Source organism: Aquarana catesbeiana, linkage group LG04, assembly GCF_042186555.1.
Source record: "Aquarana catesbeiana isolate 2022-GZ linkage group LG04, ASM4218655v1, whole genome shotgun sequence".
NCBI lineage: Eukaryota > Metazoa > Chordata > Amphibia > Anura > Ranidae > Aquarana > Aquarana catesbeiana.
The window spans coordinates 187,163,557-187,186,552 of record NC_133327.1 but is presented as its reverse complement, the minus strand read 5'-3'; the positions used below and the strand labels follow the sequence as shown (position 1 = coordinate 187,186,552).

Sequence of the window (22,996 nt, the reverse complement as noted above, 5' to 3'; positions counted from 1 at the left end):
GCATAGGACACACCCCTGCCACACCCCCTTAAAGGAGAAATAACCAAAAAAAGGTTAATCAAATCAACAACTGCTTTTTTTTACTACTACTATTCCTTTATATTGGCTTTTAAAAATGTACAAATGCAGCAATTTAAAAATTGGATGAAAGGTTTAGCACTGGGAAACACTTTTTGAAAGATAGAAAGTGCATTTTATATACAACTATATGGATAAGACTAAAATGAGGGACAAATGAGGAGGAAAAAGGGACAGAGGGACATTGCTCCAAATCAGGGACAGTCCCTCAAAATCAGGGACAGTTGGGAGCTATGGCGGTGGGCACAGTAAACGACATTCTGGTCTAGGCCTGAAATAAGAAGTGCAGGGAGAGGTCCTCAAAAAAAGCTATCCCCCCTTCCTTAAAAAAAAAAATATCCAATTCTGTTAGATAAAGTTGATAGGGAGGGTAAAGTTTTGCTTTAAACTGGGACATATTTTTCTAGAAAACCACTAATATTGTAAAAAGTGTTCTGTTCTGCGCTGGTAACTGAGCAAATAGCTAGACAGCTGCCAGTGCAGCACTTAGTAGCCATTATCACAGTCAACATCATTTCATAGCTGTTCAGTGATTTACAACAACACAAGGAGGTCTGAGACCACCAGCGGTACAGACAGCGACTCCTGGATTTTCAAACCCTGTTGGGAATGTGGCCATACAGCACAGCTCACAGGCACTAGTATGATATTTCAGCAGATCCCTGTGTGCCTATACTTCTGAAAAAGACATTCACACCGTCTGACTCCTATTGGATCATTTCTTCCTATATACATGTAAATTGCAGAAATAAAAATGCACACTGGTAACCTAAATCAGTTCCAGAATAGAAGTGAGTTATCTGGAACTAGTGACATTTCAAATGAGCATACATTGTGTTGCCAAAAATACAGTGAGGGTATCGAGTGTCAATGACATCAAGTCCTGTGTATGTACTAAGTGTGTTACTCTCCAGAAATACTGCGAGAGGATGCTGTACAGCAGCCCAGTGTACACTCCTCATCTCCTTCTCTGCACTGTGCAGGGAGACTGCAGGGGGCAGACAGGAGACACACACACATGAAGCAAGAAAGGAATTCCAAAAATATAAGAAGAGATAGAAAGCCAGCTACTTCTGCTTTTACTGAGAACAGATGGAGAGAGATCTGTGAGGAGTAGAAGTGCAGCTCATGAAAGGACCTTGCACATCACAAGAGAAAGAAGTTATGTGTTTGCTCCATACAATACAGTTATTGATTGACTTCCCAGAACACATGGGTACAGTTCACCATGAAGATGTCTGATCTCTTCAATGCAAAGAAAGACCACTGACTTCTGGACTGGTGTAATTTAACCTGCTTTATATATGACTGGGACTACCTACAGTACCTGCATGCTGCATTAGTCCCTACCCAGAAGAATCCAGCCACATCCAGGACCACCAGGTACCATGTTTACTGCATAAACAAAAATTCTGTCCATGCAGCTGAGGTGTGCGCAATAAATGGATGTCTGATTGGTTATGTGATGAAATGTTAGGATTGTTTGATATGGTTTATTGCACTTTGGTTTACGCTTTGTACTAACTTAAAGGCTAAGCCCACCTTTTTACAAATACAGGTGTAACATGGTGAAAATGGTGGAGTTAGCCTTCAAAGCGTGCCTAAAGTAAACTTTAGTTTTTTTCGTTTTGAAAGGTGTTGGGCAAGGTTAGAACCCCTGTTGGGTTTTCTTTAGTTGTCCATGGACATTCACCCCTCTCATTTTCCTGTTGACCATTGTCACCAGTACTGAAAGTGAGGTTAAGATCCGAAATTTAGAGTTGTCACTGGAACAGAAATGGTAGTAAAAATGTCCAATGGGGATACTTGTGGTAATAACTAAGAGAGGATTTCCTTACATTGAAGGGGATTTCCTCTCACTTCTTGATGTGTCTGTGGGACACAAAGTGAAGAAAATTCTTACAGGTTTTAACTCTTTCCTAATTTAACATTTTTTGTAATTATTATTTATTATAGATATACTATATTTATTACGGGTATTTATGTAGTGTCAATAATTTATGCAGAGCTTTACATACTGTATGTTCCCATCAGTCACTGCCCTCACGAAGTTTACAATCTAAGTTCTCTACCACACATACTAGGGTCACCTACCGGCATGTCTTTGAAGCGTAGAAATCCATGCAAGCACAAGAAGAAAATGCAGACTCCATGCAGTGTCCTAGTTGGAATTTAACCCAGGATGCCAGTGCTGCAAGGCAGAAGTGCTACCCACTGGGCCACTGTGTTACACTAAAGGGCTTATTTATCGTTAAAGTACTGTACAATATGTAATATGCATTCATTCTACAAACAACAAGCAGTAGAAAATGGAGGCTGGGAGCTTATTATATGAAATGTAGTTTGGACTGGAGCACTGTGTATATGGTAATCGCAGACAAAACACATACAGTAGGAGTTGATTTACTAAAGGCAAATAGACTGTGCACTTTGCAAGTGCTGTTGCTCTGGAGCTTAGTAAATGAAGGGGAGCTCTGCTGACTTTATCCAATCATGTGCAAATAATGTGTTTTTTTTTTAAATTTTAATTACATGTTATTGGTTATTCTTTGTAAAGTGGGGCTTTACTTAATTTACTAACCTCTGGAGCAACTGCACTTGCAAAGAGCACAGTCTGTGTGCCTTTAGTAAATCAACCTTAATCAGCAGTGTTGTCAAGTAACTTGTGACTACCAATAAAGTCATCAGCTGTTTACAGCCTATTTGAAGCCGCTGAAAGTGGAATTTTTGTTGCTGAGGGTTATTGCCTGTTCACTATGATATTAAGCATTTGTCTTCTCCAAAAACAGCCTACAAATCATTTATTTCAGGACTAACATTGTCCGTTTTGTGGTATGTGCAAAGATGTAGAACATTCCTTGATCTGTTTTGTGTTTGGCTTTTGTGTTTTCATCCAGATTTGAATGCTGTTACTAAAATTTCTATTGCATATGAGATTTGACAAATTGTACAGAGATCTGGGAATGTGCCAAAATATTTTAGCAGTTTATTTTACTTATTGTGAAAAATTCTGCTATCTGCTAATTTAAAGGGTAATTTCTAAAAACAGACTTCCCGTGTTAATTACATTACAACAGTAGCATGAGAGTAAAAGTGATTCCTCTATTGCACACAAGTGTTTTACAGCACCACCATCAATCTCCACATGTCAAGGATGGCTCTCGATGATGATGGATTGGCTGCTTTGGACTGCTTCACTTTGTATCTTTAAAAATATGTTACTGAATAAGCAGCTTTCTTCTCTGCTTGCAATTGTTACAAATCTTATATTTTACTATGTTATGGTACACAAAATTCATTAAAGCATTGCAATGCACCATATTATGACTGATCAAGAAAATGGAAACCAGTGGGGTGCCTCTTTTCATTGAATCTTTGTTCACCAGCTTTGCAGTAAATCTTACTACAGCTACAGCTGATTAGCAGAAACCCATAGGGAAGTGGGTCACTGCTACTGAACTTCATCTGAGGGAAGCCTCCTCATTCATGTAGATGTACTATATGTATATATATATATATATATATATATATATATATATATATATATATATATATATATATATATATATATTATACACACTTTACATATACACTATATTAGTTCATAGGGTACAATATTGAGTTGGCCCACACTTTGCAGCTATAACAGCTTCAACTCTTCTGGGAGGGCTGTCCACAAGGTTTTGGAGTGTGTCTATGGGAATGTTTGACCATTCTTCCAGAAGTGCACTTGTGAGGTCAGATACTGATGTTGGACGAAAAGTCCTGGCTTGCAGTCTCCCCTCTAATTCATCCCAAAGGTGTTCTATCAGGTTGAGGTCAGGACTCTGTGCAGGCCAGTCAAGTTCCTTCACCACAAACATGCTCATCCATGTCTTTATAGACCTTGCTTTGTGCACTGGTCCAAATAGTTTGGTGGAGGGGGGGTTATGGTGTGGGGTTGTTTTTCAGGAGTTGGCATGGCCCCTTAGATCCAGTGAAGGGAACTCTTAAGGCGTCAACATACCAAGACATTTTGGACAATTTAATGCTCCCAACTTTGTGGGAACAGTTTGGGGATGGGCCCTTCCTGTTCCAACATGACTGCACACCAGTGCACAAACAAGCTTCATAAAGACACGGATGAACGAGTTTAGGGTGGAAGAACTTGACTGGCCTTCACAGAGTCCTGACCTCAACCCGATAGAACACCTTTGGGATGAATTAGAGCGGAGACTGCGAGCCAGGCCTTCTGGTCCACATCAGTGCCTGACCTCACAAATGCGCTTCTGGAAAAATGGTCCAACATTTCCATAGACACACTCCTAAACCTTGTGGACAGCCTTCCCAGAAGAGCTGAAGCTGTTATAGCTGCAAAGAGTGGGCCAACTCAATATTGAACTGTACAGACAAAGACTGGGATGCCATTAAATTCATGTGTGTGTAAAGGCAGGTGTCCCAATACTTTTGGTAATATAGTGTGTGTGTGTATATATATATATATATATATACAGCATATCTATATATACAGTATATCACAAAAGTGAGTACACCCCTCACATTTTTGTAAATATTTTATTATATCTTTTCATGTGACAACACTGAAGAAATGATACTTTGCAACAATGTAAAGTAGTGAGTGTACAGCTTGCATAACAGTGTAAACTTGCTGTCCCCTCAAAATATCTCAACACACAGCCATTATTGTCTAAACTGCTGGCAACAAAAGTGAGTACACCCCTAAGTGAAAATGTCCAAATTGGGCCCAATAAGCCATTTTCCCTCCCCAGTGTCATGTGACTCCTTAGTGTTACAAGGTCTTAGGTGTGAATGGGGAGCAGGTGTGTTACATTTGGTGTTATCGCTCTCACACTCTCACACTGGTCACTGGAAGTTCAATATGGCACCTCCATGGCAAAGAACTCTGAACATCTGAAAAAAAAAATTGTTGCTCTACATAAAGATGGCCTAGGCTATGGCAAGACCCTGAAACTGAGCTGCAGCACGGTGGCCAAGACCATCCAGAGGTTTAACAGGACAGGTTCCACTCAGAACAGGCATCACTATGGTCGACCAAAGAAGTTTAGTGCACGTGCTCAGCGTCAAATACAGAGGTTGTCTTTGGGAAATAGACGTATGAGTGCTGCCAGCATTGCTGCAGAGGTTGAAGGAGTGGAGGGTCAGCCTGTCAGTGCTCAGACCATACGCCACACACTGCATCAAATTGGTCTGCATGGCTGTCGCCCCAGAAGGAAGGCTCTTCTAAAGATGATGCACAAGAAAGCCCGCAGTTTGCTGAAGACAAGCAGACTAAGGACATGGGTTACTGGAACCATGTCCTGTGGTCTAATGAGACCAAGATAATCTTCTTTGGTTCAGATGGTGTCAAGCATATGTGGCAGCAACCAGGTGAGGAGTACAAAGACAAGTTTTTCTTGCCTACAGTCAAGCATGGTGGTGGGAGTGTCATGGTCTGTGGCTGCATGAGTGCTGCCAGCACTGGGGAGCTACAGTCATTGAGGGAACCATGAATGCCAGCATGTACTGTGACATACTGAAGCAGAGCTTGATCCCCTTCCTTCGGAGACTGGGCCACAGGGCAGTATTCCAATATAACGACCCCAAACACACCTCCAAGATGACCACTGCCTTGCTAAAGATGCTGAGGTTAAAGGTGATGGACTGGCCAAGCATGTCTCCAAACCTTAACCCTATTGAGCATCTGTGGGGCATCCTCAAACTAAAGGTGGAGGAGCACAAGGTCTCTAACATCCACCAGCTTTGTGATGTCATCATGGATGAGTGGAAGAGGACTCCAGTGGCAATCTGTGAATGAATTTGCTATTTTATAGGGAGCATTAAGAAATGTTATTTGCCTAAGCTGTACCCTGTAAATCTATCTCTTGTATTGAATTCATCCTGAAAAATAGCTGTTTTTCCAGTGCCTGCAGCCTGATAGTTGTACCCAATTAGCCATAACCCCATAACTTTATGACTACTGCATAGCCACAGACCGGTCAGAGTGCCCATGCTGCCCCGTGTTCATGGCCAAAAGTGCCTACAATTGGCATGAAAGCATCAGAACTGGACCTGGTGCAACGGAAAAAGGTGTCCTGGTCTGTTTAATCACACTTTCTTTTACATCATGTGGATGGCTGGGATTGTAAGCATCACTTACCTGGGGAAGAGATGGCACCAGGATGCAGGATGGGAAGAAAGCGAGCTGACAGAGGCAGTGTGATGTTTTGCGCAATGTTCTGCTGGGAAGCCATAGGTCCTGCCATTCACGTGGATGTTACTTGATAGCACCTTCCTAAACATTGTTGCATCCTTGCTACACTGCAAAAATCATTCAAGAATGGTTTGAGAAACAGAACAACGTGTTGAAACGTGTTGAACGTGTTAATTTAAGCACCAAATTCTCCAGATTTCAGTCCAACAGAGCACCTGTGGGATGTGCTGGGAAAACTTGTCCAATCCATGGAGGCCCCACCTCGCAACTTACAGGAGTTAAAGGATCTGCTACTGACGGATTGGTGCCAGATACCACAGCATACCTCCTGAGGTCTAGTAGCATCCATGCCTTGATGGGTCAGGGCATTTTTGGTGGCAGAAGGGGGTCAATATTAGGAGGGTGGTCATAAAGTTATGGCTGATCAGTGTATATCTGCATGTATATCTAAACCATTGTTGCCTCTGACTTCTAGTCTCGGAAGAGTTGGTGTTGCCACTGTGCTGCTTAGTGCTTTCCTTGACTGATGTGAAAAAGCAAAGTCCTGCCTCTACCAACATAGCCACCTCCATACAGAGACACAGTGCAAAACGTGGTATGATAAGTCAGTAACAGAGAATTAGCAGCTGCAGGCAGACCATAGGCAATACTGGTGCAACGCACCCTTAAGTGTAGGCTTTGATAAGAAAGTGGATACAAAAATGGAGGTGCAACAGGCAAAAGCAGTCTTTATTTTTATAAGATGAAATTGCGAAGAGGTTAATCAAAAAAGCACAAATACAAGATAAACACCACCACATTTGTATATGTAGACAATATTCGAAGGGTGGTCAGTAATACGGACTAGCAAGCTACAGTAAATACATGGTAACACTGCTACTAATGCTGACAACCTGAAGGAGACCCATTTAACTCCTAGGCGAGCACACCTAAGGACAAATACTCGATAAACTAAATTAGTGAGTCCCGGTGGGGGCCCCTTTTCACTGTGGATGGGAATGCAATACAGTTAAATTCTTAAACCACTTAAGGACCAAGCCTCTTTCTGAAACATGGTGTTTACAAGTTAAAAACATTTTTTTTTTGCTAGAAAATTACTTAGAACCCCCAAACATTATATATATATATATATATATATATATATATATATATATATATATATATATATATATATATATATATATTTTTTTTTTTTTTTTCTAACACCCTATGGAATAAATTGGCGGTTGTTGCAATACTTTCTGTCACACCATATTTGCGCAACGGTCTTACAAGCGCACTTTTTATGGAAAAAATACACTTTTTTTAATTAAAAAAATAAGACAACAGTAAAGTTAGCCCAATTGTTTTCATAAGTGGGCACTGCTCACATATGCGGTCGCTTCTGCACGTGAGCTCGGCGGGACGGGCGCATTTAAAAAAAAATGTTTTCTTATTTATTTTACCTTTTATTTTTTATTTTTACACTGTTCTTTTAAAAAAAATAATTATGTCACTTTTATTCCTATTGAAAGGAATGTTAACATCCCTTGTAATAGAAAAAAAGACCTCAGATCTCATATTTACAAAAAATGCAATAAAAAAAAAAAATTAAATGTCATTTAAAAAAAAAAAAGTCTCTTTAAAATCTATGGGCGGAAGTGACGTTTTGACATTGCTTCCGTCCTGCAATGGTATGGAGACGGGTGGGGTCCATCTCCCCCTCACTCGTCTCCATACCAAACAGGACACAGGACCTGATCACCTCAGCTGCTACCGACAGCTCTGGTAAGTGGCGGAGGGCACCGAAGCGCAGCAGGAGGGGGGGCCCTCTCCTAATGGTATTCCTCTTCAAAGTACCGACGTATAACGATGGCTGGCGGTCCATAAGTGGTTAAAGATGAATTTACAGGTTCTCTTGATCGTTGGACTGTACTGTCGATAATGAGAATGGAATATTTTAGATCCTGACAGACAGACAAATGGCAGTATACTAACTCCTGATGTCAGCTCAACAACTGGTTGTATAATCTGTAGCAGCACATCTGGCCTGTTGTAATTAATGAAGACACAATCTGAGCAGTGTTGATAATCAGCTCTACAGTCCATAGAGGGCACACGGTCCATCAGTGAAATATAGTGGCTGTCCACAGTTGTAATGAAGGCTTAATGAAAGCAGTGCTACTACCGGAATTTTGAAATTTCAGATTTGCAGTTCGCTGTATCTTAAGTTTAGATTTCAGCTTCTCTCCGATCAACAGGGCAGCAGAAATGGCTAATATGCATAACCCATCAACATTCTCAACCTGAAAGAACAGAGGTTCAATAACTTACAGCCTTAGTGAAATGCTGCTTCTGTTCTCCAGATGATTATCGCTGCTTAGCTGCAATCTTAGCTGACATAGATAAAAGTCTCCTCTCTGGACACAGGGACAGGATACCGCTTTACTGTCAAAATGGCTCCACTCCTTCTTCATCCCTGACTGTCCTGCAGAATATTCCCCTGTCTGATGTCACATCTACACTCCATGCTGGCACATATACTGTATCATTCTTTTCTAGAGCTATGATATAGATGTAATTTGCAGTGTCCATTTTGGAGTGGTCCAAAGTTACATTGCTGGAAAGCTGTCAGGAATGGAATGGAATCTAGCCACAGTAACAGTCTGTGTGAACTACTCTTTTACTAATGTAGCCCATGAAAATGTCAGTTTTGCAAAGTGAAACAGTTCTGCAATACAAGTACACAATAGGCAACATAACAATGTCTGTGGGGTGGCTATACCACCCCTTCCTTCCTTAAATACTAACTCCCTTCAAAGTGAAAGCATACTGTAGGCTGACAACCCGATTACTTAAATATTAGTTAACTCTAGCAAAAAATTTACAGAACAAAGTTTTGGCAGTCTAAAGGTACATCCATTACCATTACCATTTGATTGAGTCTTGGATATCGTGTCACCAATTAAACAGGTGGTAGAATAATTGTGAACATGGGCATAGACTGACCAATGAGTCACAAGTGTGCTTCATAAGGCATCAAAAATGTCACTGAGGGGGTCTCTGTGGGGCTTAATTACTCTGGGAGGCTTTAGCCAAAAACATGCAAGCAGAGAGCGTGGGCCTGAAGGTTTTAAAGACTCACTTTCAGGTTCTAGAACAGAAATCGACTCAGAATCTACACTATTTTGCCTCTTAAGCCATATACATTCAGCATCAGAAATTTCACAAACACAGTCTCTTTTCTCACTCTCAAAACCATTTTCTTTAGAAGTAGGTTCTGCTTAAGGAATAGAGAAGTCTCTCAATCTGACACTTGGCTGTCCAACTTGACAAAGAACAAACTCAGGTGCATTCACATTGAAGTTACTCTTGAGTCTCCACTATGCACCTATTCTTGTGACATGTTTTTATGATAATATTTCATAAATTTTGACATTTTTTCTATACCCTCAAGTACCTTATTTTTCCTATTGAGATTACAATGGCAGCCAAAAAGGTCCGCCTTCCATCTTTTCCTTTTTTTCAAATACATTTTGGATGTGGTGCCATGCATTGCGGATTGTGTCTCCATTTTTCTTAAAGTGTATCTAGCATATTCAGCAAGGTATAGTTGAAATGCTCTGGTTGATGGTCTCCTTGAGAGTTATAGCGAGTAATATTACTCTTTTGAACCCCCAGAAGAGTTACCAGTTCATGGGGTCACATATTTAATATTAATGAATTCTGTTTGGTGGGCTATAGTGCACAAAGAACTTCTTGATGAGTATCCTAGCTAGTGTGATGGCCCTCTATTCACAGGAAAGAAAGAATTGAGAATATCTACATTAGTGGTCTGTCACCACTACCGTATTGCTGATTCTTCCTATGGTCTGGCTTATTACATGGAAAGTATATGTAGACATGTTCTATAGATCCAACACTCTGCATTTGTCCTAAGTGCAGCAAATGTATGACCGGCAATAGTCTTCCACATCTTGTTTTATGCAGGGCCAGTAGAATCAGCCTTTAATGTATAGTTCTGTCATAGCGCAAATGATCATGCTCATGCAATGCCTGGACTATTATATCTCAGTGCTTCTGAGAAGTTGTAATTACCACTTCTGTAAGGAAAGGGATGGTCGGCACTCAGGGTAACATCCAAAATGGTATTTCTTTATTAAATACATGTACAAAGCTGTAAAACCTCCTACGCATTTCGGACATTAGTCCTTAGTCTTGACTAAGGACTAACGTCCGAAACACGTAGGATGCGTTACAGCTTTGTACATGTATTTAATAAAGAAATACCATTTTGGATGTCATCCTGAGTGCTGACCATCCCTTTCCATACTCTGGTACATTGGAGATGTCAGCAGCCTCAAGGTCTGAGCACCGGGCGGAGCTTTTATGTAGGAAGGTTGCAGCGACTATACACCTGTTTTCCTTGGTAATTACCACTTCTCCCTGTCCTGTGCAGTAGGTGATTATCTGTATACTAAACCATTTTTCATTTGTAGTCTACCCCGCTTTTTTGGCTAAGAGTTTTGCCAAGGGATGAGCATGAGTACGAAGAACATCATCATCATCATTCATGAGATCTTGTTCATTGGCTATCCATCTGCGCTCTGTAGCATCCATCTTGGCAGTGGTCTGGATGTATGTCAGGGTGTTATCATAATTCTGGACTTAATATTCAGCTCCAAAGAAATAGTAATGCAGTTTATCTACCACAATCCATTTCAAAGCAAGGAATTTGCATATGGTCTGGTCTCAACTTCTTGTCATGTTCCTGATAGAGAATTCCCCCTAAACCTTCTCTTCTAGCATCAACATGAAGAGTGAATGACTTTGCCAGATTGGCATATGCCAAATATATACAGGCATCCCAGGAGTCCAACAGCTTTTGGTGCTCTCCTTGAAACCCCTTTGTTTTCTTGGCTTCTTTAAAATTATTATGTACATCTGCCCCCTCACTGTCATTCATTTTGTAGAGACTAGTTGAGGAGTGTTGCAATTTTGAGAAGTCTTTGACAAACAGTCTGTAGTAACCGCAGAAGCCAACAAAAGAGTGCAGCTAAGTGATGGTCCTTGGTCTGGGTCAAGAGATAACAGCTTTGAAATTGCTCTGGTCAGTGGCTATTCCTTTGACTGGAACCACATGTGTCCCACATATATCATGGATGGCTTCAAGAATTTGCACTTGTCAATTGACAGTTTCAATTTTTCTTTCTCAAGTCTGTCTAGCATTCTAGTGAGTCTCTTTTCATGTTCTTCAAGAGTCTTCTCAAGGACACTGACAACAGTCTCCTCTCTGAACACAGGTAGAGTTGCTGTTAGAAATTACAGGGCCGCATATAGCCTACCTGATAGGGCCCCCCTGAAAATATCAAATTATATTTTTGCTAAACATACACTAAAATCATTACTAGTGAACACAAACACAACAAAATTCCTGCTAAGTCTAAAAGATAAATAGTATTGAATTAATAAATAAAGCTCTGTGTGTGAATGAGGCCTTGGGGCTCATTTACATAGGTGCTGTGGCTTGTACAGTGTGAATCAGTGATTTGCACAGACAGTCTATGTTACGCTATGGGGGCGAAGCAGCTATTTGAACACAGCCACATGTCCTAAATTTACAGGCATGTGGGTGCACAGCCCTAAATACAGACAGTGTGCATTCGGAGCCACTCATCCACACCTGTCAAATTAGGACCTGCGGCTGTGTTTGTACAGCCCCGCTGCTTCCCCTTAGAATCAACTCTATCTGAAGCTGCATGAACAATCCACTCATTCACACAGCCAAAGTACCTGGGGGGTAAAACCCCAAAGTTGAGTTGTGCTTTTACAGCCTACCAACTGCTACCCCTTTTAGCAGCAGAGGCAATGGCCAGTGACGCAATGCAATGCTATGCTTAGCAGCCATAGCAAAAATGATACCCCCATCGAACAAGACTCATTCAAGTGAATAGGACTGCTCTGCAAGCTCCCTGCAAATGTGTGCAAAGCATGCCATTGCGGTGCACTAGTGTGGAGTTAAAGAAGATGGCGAGAAGGCAATATGCCCCCACTCTCCATCCTAAAATGACCCCCTAGTGTGCCCTCAGCAGCTGATAAAGGGAGGGAGAGGAGAGGAAGAAAGTCACCAGTGCTGCGAGAGAAAGGGCACACAAGGAGTCTAGACAGCAGGTGAAATGGGAGCATACAGGGGGTCCCAGACAGCAGGGGGTTGGGATGCAGATAATAGAACTGATCCCTTTGCAGTGTAGCCTGAAGGAGGGAGAAGAGGAGGGAGCAGGGAGCCACAAGAGCATCGGTGTCAGCAATAAGGCAGTACAGCCAGCCTTCCTGCTCGGCAGGTGCCTGGGCCCCCTTTAAACTGATGGGACCTGGGCCCAGTATAGGAGAGCTGGCTATACTGCTTTATCAGCAGCCCTGGACACAGGGACAAGATACTGCCTTATTGCTCTCTGAAATGGCTCCTCTCCTTCTTGATCTCCCTTTGATCTTCTTGACTCCTCTGCAGAATATCCTTCCCTCTGATGTCACATCCACACTTCAGTCTGACACCTATGCCCCCCTAGTGTTGCTGTCCCATAGAGGTAAATTATGGTGGCCATTTAGGGATGGTCCAAAGTCTACTGAGCTACATTACTATCAAGCTTTCAAGAACAGTGTCCTTTAATGTACGAAAACAGTCTGAGAGAAATAGTAAAGATCTGCTTCCAAATAGCAAGTGAAAAAAATAAGTTTTGTAAATTAAACAGTTCTCCAATACAAGTACACAATAAGCAGCATAGCAATGTCTTGTGAGGTGGCTACACAGTTGATTAGTCTTTTACTTTTTGTCTCCCGGTTTTTGGGCACAGCTTCCACAGTTCAGTATCTCTTAAAGTGGTTGTGGCGGTACGTTTTTTTTACCTTAATGTATTCCATGCGTTAAGGTAAAAAAAAGCTTCTTCAGATGAGGAGGATCGGGGCTGCTCTGTGCAAAACCATTGCACAGCGGAGGTAAGTATAACATGTTTCTTTATTTTAAAAGAATCCCTTTAAAATAACTTTAAACACAAGTAGATATGATATACATTTTTTGGTGGAAACTCATGCAAATAGGGAAGAATATACAAAACTTCATAAAAACAGTCACCATGCGGGGTGTTCAGCTCATGACTGAATGGCAAGAGGTGCTGTCTAGTAAGGCAAAAACCTCCCTGAATGCTGGGTGTATTATGGTGGCTTTGAGTTTTGCAGTATGAAAAATATTTTACACTGACATTCACAGCAAAAAAATGATTGCACCCAATTATTAACAAAATGATGAACTGAGATTTTCAGGAATTTGTTAAGAGAAGGATTAATATGCATAGTGTGCATGGTATAGATGGAATTTAGCATCTTAGAGTTGTAAACTTCTCCTAAAACCGTTAACAGCAGCAACTGGGAAATGTGTATTACATACTGTAAATCCTATACACTGTTCTTCATAGAATGTATGGTAAGCCTAAATGTGGCTGTGTGCCATTATTCCATTTCATACACCCCCAGCAGGAAGACCTCGGTACATACAGAGGCTTCATGTTTCATTTACAACACAGAAAACACCTAGTGTAACCCACGTTCTGCAGGGGAGGAAAGGGACAAGCAATTCAATCATATCAGCAAATTTTCTTCCTGGAATTTCACTTTGCTGGCGCTATCCATCTTGTGTAAACCTTTCATTTTTTTTGGAATAGCTGTTTGGCAACCAAGGAGCTGACGTGTTCTCTGGCTCAGGCCTATTCACAGACAATTTAAGAATGTTGTTAATGGATGAAATGTGTTTTGTAAGACACAACTATCCGGGGCTTGATTGCTCTGGAGTCGTTCAGGTTTCAGTATAAGGACAGACAACAAGCAGTAAGATATAAGGTAAAGAAAAGGCTTTTATTAGAAAAAAGCAAAATAGTTCACAAAACCATACAGCTGATTAGATACTGTTAGAAATACCTGTAGCTCAATTTTCTTTGCCTGCACTCATTTACACTGTAGCTAGGACTTACAATGACCACCGTAAACTCATATCAATGTCCCTGTTCTTCTAGCCATTTTGTGTTTTCACTTACTTGGCTTTAGGTTATCTGGGATTTTCAAAGTGAGATAGCACCTACAATGTGTAAGAGGGAGTTAATGGTTTGTTTTTGGGATTGACCTGCTCACTGGCCTGGAAGTAAAGCATTGTTTTATTTATCATGTGGGAAGAGTGAGTCCTATTTACATCTGTTGCTTTGGACAATTATCCTTCTTGGAAATTGAATACTACCAGTCATTTAGAATTTAAGTGTACCATTTGCATGGATTGTATTATGGAGTTTAATGTTGAGTGTAAGTGAACAGCATGGGAAATGAGTGGATTCGCTTAAAGGTTGCAAGCAGTGGGCCTACAGCTGGTTCAGTGGGCATGATGGATGAAAGCAGAAGTGGTGGTGGTGGTTATTTACAGGGGTTAATAAATGGTGGTGATAGGTAAGGTTCCTCATGTACACTGGCAACAGTGTTGCACTAACCTCAGGGGTGGACATGACTTTTTCTCTTAAATGCTACTAAGCGAGGGGCATCCTGTAGGCCAGACAACTAGCTTAGCATCCCTGACTCTCTGGGGCTCATCAAACACAAGGAATTTAAAAGTGGATATAGTCAACCTCATCCTTTATAAAGTGCAAAGCAAGTCAGTTTGAATAGAAAGTGCACTAAGCTCTGCAAGGCAGCTACCATATGAATGGAGATGCTAGGTGCTCTTTAATTTAATATATCACCATATCATGTCAGAATTTGTTTTGAGAAATGTACAGTTTAAACTGCTAATGTGATGTTTATTAACACTAAACCACAGAGGACAGTTTGGGGAAGAATGAAAGGCAGGAGGCAGGAGGACAGCAGAAGATGGCGTCAAAGAAACTACTGTTCTTAATGTAAAACATTCTAAGTTTATAATTTTGGATCTTGTAGGGCTTCATGCACAGTATGTAGCAGGAATCTCACTATTTGATTGGTGGTGGAAAGCTCATCAGAGGTGCCTCAGGCTGTATTTGAGGCATAGAGGTATGTGGGAAAGGAATCAGGGTATATCGCAGTAAGAGAGTGTTTGTATGATATGCTGTGGAAGTAATTTGTAATGTTTGCATCTGTTAGGCAGGGAGAAGCTGTCTGTTTGTCTATCTCCCCTTGAAAAGATCCTGTTAGTAAGGTGCAGCTTGGCCAAACTTTTATTAAATTGAAGGACCAACCTGAGGACTGGTGGCCTGCTCAAGGCTGTTACTTGTTTACCAGTTAAGTATTTCTCCCTTATTCAGGGCTATCTGCTTCATCGACTTATAAAAGCACAACTCCACTCAGAAATTTGTTTTAGAATTGAAAGGTTTGGGAAGGATAAAAATCGTTATCAGATTTATATTGCTGTCTTTGACTCCACTGGAGGGATTTTCTCTCACTGTGTGTCTCGGTGACACCCATGTGACCCACTGGCACAAGAAGTAAGGGAAACATTTACCCAATGAGGACATAAACTGGAATAAAAACCTGAGAATGATTTTCTATACCAAACAATAGTAAACATTTTGGCTGGAATTCATCTGTAACCATGGGACGCATTTGTATAGTCAGAATGTATCCCCTAGGGCAGTGGTTCTCAACCTCTCTAGTGCCGTGACCCCTTGATAACATTTCCCAAGTTGTGGGGACCCCTAACAGTAATAATTTTGTAAATGTTCATGGGTTTTCAGCACCCAAGGCAAGACAAGTAATTTGCGCCCCTAACCCATGGACATTTAGCACTCTCTGAGTCCCTTCCACTCCTACAATATTAAAACCCCTTATGGTACATTTCAGGATGTACCACTCTCTCTTTGTTCTCCTTTCTTTCCCTTTTATCTGTCTCAGTCCTAATTGTTTGTTTTTTCCCCCATCCCTCTGTCTAGCCATCCTTCTTGTTCTTTCTCTTATTCTTTCTCTCCCTTTTTCTTTGTTCCTCCCCCTCTTTTCCTCTCCCTTCCATGTATTCTCTGTTTTTTTTCTTTCTCTTACTCCTTGGTGGGGGGGTGGGGGGGAAATGGGATGAGTGGCAGCGCTGGTGGGTAGTTGGGATGAGTGGCGGTGCTGGTGGGGGGTGGGATGAGTGGCAGTGCTGGTGGGGGGTGGGATGAGTGGCAGTGCTGGTGGGTAGTTGGGATGAGTGGCAGTGCTGGTGGGTAGTTGGGATGAGTGGCAGTGTTGGTGGGGGGTGGGATGAATTGCAATGCTGGGGGGAGTTCTGATCAGCCAACTTAGGTGCTCTTGATGAAGGTCATCTGCTGATCTAAGAACTGTAGTCGGGACTTCTAATGGCAACTCTAATCACAGGTAGTGTTTACTCATTGTGTTTCCGGCTTCACTGTGACTCCAGCCCTGTGGTGTCTCGTAGCAGTGACACCTATGCCAAAATCAGGAGATAGGGTCTCCTCCAGCCCCTTCCACTTCCCATTACTCATCAGTCGGTTGACCTCTAGTCTCTGCCCCCCCAGCCATCTTGTGAACTGAATGGACGGCTGCAAAGGGGCTGAGTGGGCAGCCACGGGCTCCAGGAACAGCCCAGCTGGGTGGCCGTGAAAAGGCTGGGAGAGCTGTGTGGGCTTCAGGAACAGCCCAGGATTCAGTGACCCCTGGCAAATCGTCATTCGACCCCCAGGGGGGTCCCGACCCCCAGGTTGAGAACCACTGCCCTAGGGGATCATCTACAAGAGAGAGACATTACATTTAGAAGAACTTTTTATAAATAGTCAAGCCTCATGCACGTGGATGATTAGCAGCTCCTGTGTACTTAGGTCTAAAATCCCCTGTCCTTTCTGGCAACCCGGGAGCCACACTTGCTGCGTACAGCAGTCAATACATGTGAATTACTGTACGCAGTCATACACAAGCAAATGCAAAATTGAACATTTGGGGAGAAGCAGCTCCAGAAAGCACCAGGGTTTAAACATCTTAGCACACAGGAGCTGTTAAGCGTCCATGTGCACGAGGCCTTACTGGATGTTATATTTCTTTGCAAGCTTGCAGAAAATATCTACCGTCAAATCTTGAAGTGTGCATGGTATATTTTTTAGCAGCCCCGTCAACAACATGATACTTTACCTTAGGCGTGTACAGTATATTACAGATGCACTTAACCCTCATTTGTCTAACGCCTTTATTCCAAACAGTAGGTGTGTGCAGCAAATGCACTTTGCATTGAGTCCAATGGTTCTCTTTTGTTTCCTACTGCAATGTGTCTCCTGTCATTTACGTGATTTCGAGAAAAATATTGGGGAAAAATAAGGGACCTTAAAGGGTCATGCATACCTCCCAACTTTTTGAGATGGGAACAAGGGGCTCCTATTAGCAGAAGTATGTTGCCATAGGACACACCTCTGCCAGGACCACTTAAAGGAGAGTTAAACAAAAAAAGATGAGTTAAACCCACAAGTGCTTTTTTTGCCAAATTGTATTCCTTTATATTGGCTTTTGAAGTTTGAAAATGCAATAATTTAGAAATCGGATGAAAGGTTTAATACTGGGAAACACTTTTTCAAAGATAAATAGTGCATTTTTTATACAACTATATAAATCAGACCAAAATGACGGACAAATGAGGATTAAAGAGGGACACAGGGACTTTGTTCCAGATCAGGAACAGCCCCTAGAAATCAGGGACAGTTGGGAGCTATGGTCATGTGAATCTAGACTGTGATGGATGATTAAAAACCTTCTAATTCTTGCTGACAATGCACAATGGTGCACACCACAAAAGATGTAAACCCCCGGCCAAAAAATACTTCTGATGTTAAGAAATGTTTGTTGCCTCTTTGTTAAGTTAAAGTATATCTAAAGCCAAAATCCAGAACATTATTAGAAGGGAAATCTTCCACTGGGGACACCCATCTAGGAGATTTCCTTTCACTTTTGAGTTACAAAAATTAAAAAAATGTAAACCAATTTTAAAAAGTTTGCCTTTAGATGTAGCTTAAAGTGTATCAAATCATAAACACCTAAATGTAGTGTTGCACATGCTAAAAAAAATAGTTTTTTATATCTCTGGCTTTTAAGTTAAACCATAAAGGCAAGATGTATCAACAGGCACTTCCTTTTCTAGGACGATAATGCCTGCTCAGTTCAGCTGCATCACTCTTTCCTGCATGCTCCCAAGTTGGACTTTAGGCAGCCATGCCAATGCAGAGGGAACTGAAAACGTCTGCACTGGTCACTGCAGTTAAACTGGCATTGAGAAGCTGCTGGACATATCCACAGGAAATTCATATCAAGATTCTACAGCATGTGCACAGAGCTGGAGACAAAACATAACCTAATTAAAGGAAAAAAAATGCATTTTTTTTTACAAATGAAAAAATAAATGCAATCTTCTTTACAGTGCTCAACAAAACTAGAGAGGGTAGGGCAATGAATGTGATATCTAAAAAAATCATTTAAGCATTCCTTCTTCATAGTTAAAGCATCACTAAGGCTGAATTCAAACCTTCGCAATGAGACTCACATTTATTTCCCGCGGTCCTTGGCACATTTGTTGTGCGACAGCATGGGGCAGCCCATTTATTTGAATTGGCTGCCTTAGATGCAACAAGCCTGCCAGAGTAGCTCATGTACCTCTTTTTGGCACCTAGCCAAGTGCGTTTTGTGTTGCTTGTTTTGCTGCATTTTTTGCATGACAAAACGTGGGACTGCTACCCACGTTTGGGGTACTATTAAAAATTATAGCACCGCAAGCATGTCACATATTTTGCCACATTTTTCACATGTTTCAGGACATGCTGGCAGGAATGTGTGTTTCTGCCCCCGTTCCCAGAACGCTGGTATGAAAGTAGCATTAAGGCCATTTTTCTTTTTTGGACAGAGAGGATTTGGGAGGGGGAAAGATGATTTGATGGAGAGGGATTAGAACTCCTGTCAGGTTTTTATTGCTATCTTTGCCTCACCCTCTCTATTTGTCCGGTTTACTACTATTACTGGTAATGAAAGTAAAAGAGAATCCCAAGTTTTGGGTTGTCACCAGAAAAGGAATGAAGGGAAATTCTTCCAATGGGAACACTAGTTCTGGTGACAACCAAGTATTCCCTCATTACGAGGGATTTCCTCTCACATGGAAATCTCCCCAATAAAGCAAAGATAGCAAAAACCCTGACATCCTTAGGCCCCTTTCACACTGGCGCCTGCGTAAAGCGGGATCCGGCTGCTCAGCGGGGGGTCTCCCTGCTGATCCCCACTGAGCAGCGGATGACAGGTCCGTGTCCGCTCCGCTATGCAGAGTAGACACGGACATAGCCCCGCTGCTTGTCTATGGGCCTGTCAGATGGAAATGGACAGTCTGTTCATTTCCATTTGATGCTATCGATCCGATTGACGGATGGGGAATAGGTCCATTATCCATCTGTTTTTGGAGGACATGATTGGGTGGGATGGCGGCTCCATAGAAGAGACTGGAAGGTCTGATCAGGTCCTCCTGAAAAACTGACAGGCAGACCTGGTCGGATTGCCCATATAAAAAGAACCTTAACTGACATCCTTACTCTATCCAACATGAAAAAAAAAAAAGTTTTGCCTGTAGTTTTACTTCAAGTTCTAATTTAACCACTTCCATACCGGGCCTATTCTGGCACTCCTCTCCTACATGTAAAAATCATAAATTTTTTTGATAGCAAATTACTCAGAACCCCCGAACATTATATATTTTTTTTTAGCAGACACCCTAGGGAATAAAATGGCGGTCGTTGCAACTTTTTATCTTTCACGGTATTTGCGCAAGAATTTTTCAAACGTGTTTTTTTTGGAAAAAAAGAGTTTCATGATTAAAAAAATAACAAAACAGTAAAGTTAGCCCAATTTTTTTATATAATGTGAAAGATGATGTTATGCCGAGTAAATAGATACCCAACATGTCTCACTTTAAAATTGTGCACGCTCATGGAATGATGCCAAACTTCAGTACTTAAAAATCTCCATAGGTGACAATTTACAATTTTTTACAGGTAACATGTTTAGAGTTACAGAGGAAGTCCAGTGCTAGAATTGTTGCTCATGCTCTAATGCACGTGGCGATACCTCACATGTGTGGTTTGCCGGCATTTACATATGTGGGCGGGATTAACGTGTGCGTTTGCTTCTGAGCACGAGCTACCGGGGACAGGGGCGTTTTAAATTTTTTTTTTTTTTACTTTCTTTTACAGCATTTTTTATGTTATCACTTTTATTCCTATTACAAGGAAAGTAAACATCCCTTGTAATAGGAATCATTCATGACAGGTCCTCTTTATGGAGAGATGTGGGGTCAATAAGACCTCCTCCAGGCTGGAAAGCATGACATCGGAAAAAAAAAATCCAGGATCTTATGCTTACCAGCTGCGATCGCAGCTTTGTTTACAACCGCGGCCTAGATGTGACGTCATAACATCGCGCCCGGGCCTCCGACAGTCATAGAGATGACCGGTGACCATTTGGTCACCGGTCATCTCTATGCTCGTCATCCGACAGTGGCTAATTCTTTCTCCGGTCCCTGATGGCACGGGAGAGCCCGGAGAAGTACGGGATGGTGGCAGGAGGGGGGGATGTCCCCTCCCGTTGCCTGTAAGAACGAACTGCCGCTATGATCATTCTTATGGTGCATGGAATTGCTGGCTGAAAACAAGGATATCTGAATGATGCCTGAAGCTGCTGGCATCATTCACATGTTCCCACTGAAAGTCCAGGACGTCATATGACATCCTTGGGCGGGAAGTGGTTAAAGAGCAAATCACTTCAATTGTAACATTGTATACCATTTGCTGAACAAGTTTGTAACTGATTTTCAATAGCCAGCTATGATTTATTTTAAAATAAGCAAAAAAAATCCATTTTCAATTTACTGGAACACTTTTAACTAAATGACACATACAGAACACCTTCAGAAATGTAATGTTTTGTGGCACAAATCTGCTCTTGTGATTGGCACTGTTATTCCCAGGAGCTGTCAGGTCAGGTCAGTGTCAGGACTCTAGTATTCAGATTCTTCCACTCCCTAATGAAGGAAATGTAATGCAGGTGTGAGATTCTAGGTCAGGGGTCCTCAAACTTCGTCCCGCAGGCCGAATCCGGCCCTCCAGCGTTTTTTATCCGGCCCGCGGACTGCCCCTTTAACATTGCAGCACTCCCCCTGCCATCTGCTCCCTCCATCACACAGGACGGGAAACATGACAGGCCTGGACAAAGGACCTTCTGTGCTAAGAAGCAGGTGATTGGTTACTAGGCATCGGGGCGGTCCAGGAACCAATCACCTGCCCCTCACTTCCAAAGTCCCGCCCTCCGTCCGGACCTACCATGCCTCGTGTCCTGCGTGATACAGGTAAGTGTTGAGTGGGAGTGCTGTGATATTATAGGGGGCGGCAGTGTAATATTGAAATGGGGAGTCTGTGATGGGGGATCTGTGATATAGGGAGTCTGTGATATGGTGGGAGTCTGTGATATGGGGAGTCTGTGATATGGGGGATCTGTGATGGGGGATCTGTGATGGGGGATCTGTGATATGGGGGATCTGTGATGGGGGATCTGAGATATGGGGGGATCTGTGATGGGGATCTGTGATATGGGGGGGGGGGGTATGTGATGGGGGATCTGTGATATGGGGGAGTCTTTGATATGGGGGGATCTGTGATGGGGGAGTCTGTGATGGGGGATCTGTGATATGGGGGATCTGTGATGGGGGATCTGTGATATGGGGGAATCTGTGATGGGGATCTGTGATATGGGGGGATCTGTGATATAGGGGGGATATGTGATATGGGGGGATATGTGATATGGGGGGATATGTAATATGGGGGGATATGTGATATGGGGAGTCTGTGATGGGGACTCTGTGATATGGGGGGATCTGTGATATGGGGGATCTGTGATATGGGGGGATCTGTGGTTGCGAGCTCTGAACTTATTCTCTCTGGAGAAGAGACGCTTGAGAGGGGATATGATTTCAATATACAAATACTGTACTGGTGACCCCACAATAGGGATAAAACTTTTTCGCAGAAGAGAGTTTAATAAGACTCGTGGCCACTCATTACAATTAGAAGAAAAGAGGTTTAACCTTAAACTACGTAGAGGGTTCTTTACTGTTAGAGCGGCAAGGATGTGGAATTCCCTTCCACAGGCGGTGGTCTCAGCGGGGAGCATTGATAGCTTCAAGAAACTATTAGATAATCACCTGAATGACCGCAACATACAGGGATATGTAATGAAATACTGACACATAATCACACACATAGGTTGGACTTGATGGACTTGTGTCTTTTTTCAACCTCACCTACTATGTAACTATGTATGTAACTATGTGATATGGGGAGTCTGTGATGGGGGATCTGTGATATGGGGGGGATATGTGATATGGGGGGATCTGCGATATGGGGGGATCTGTGATATGGGGGGTTTTGTGATGGGGGATCTGTGATATGGGGGAGTCTGTGATATGAGGGGATCTGTGATGGGGGATCTGTGATATGGGGGATCTGTGATATGGGGGAGTCTGTGATATGGGGGGATCTGTGATGGGGAGATCTGTGATATGGGGGGGATCTGTGATGGGGAGTCTGTTATGGGGAGATCTGTGATATGGGGGGATCTGTGATATGGGGAGTCTGTTATGGGGGAGTCTGTGATATGGGGGGTCTGTTATGGGGGAGTCTGTTATGGGGGGATCTGTGATATGGGGGAGTCTGTTATGGG

At 42.3% G+C, this 22,996-nt stretch overlaps 1 protein-coding gene across 1 annotated transcript in view; it reads left to right on the top strand.

Annotated features, from left to right (window-relative positions):
- Positions 1–1,046: 1,046 nt before the first annotated feature.
- Positions 1,047–22,996, top strand: part of IGSF10 (immunoglobulin superfamily member 10) — a 72,829-nt gene continuing 50,879 nt past the window's right edge. The window contains exon 1 of the mRNA XM_073626012.1: positions 1,047–1,461. The gene's annotated coding sequence lies outside the window, so the exon portion shown is untranslated. The remainder of the gene's footprint in view (positions 1,462–22,996) is intronic.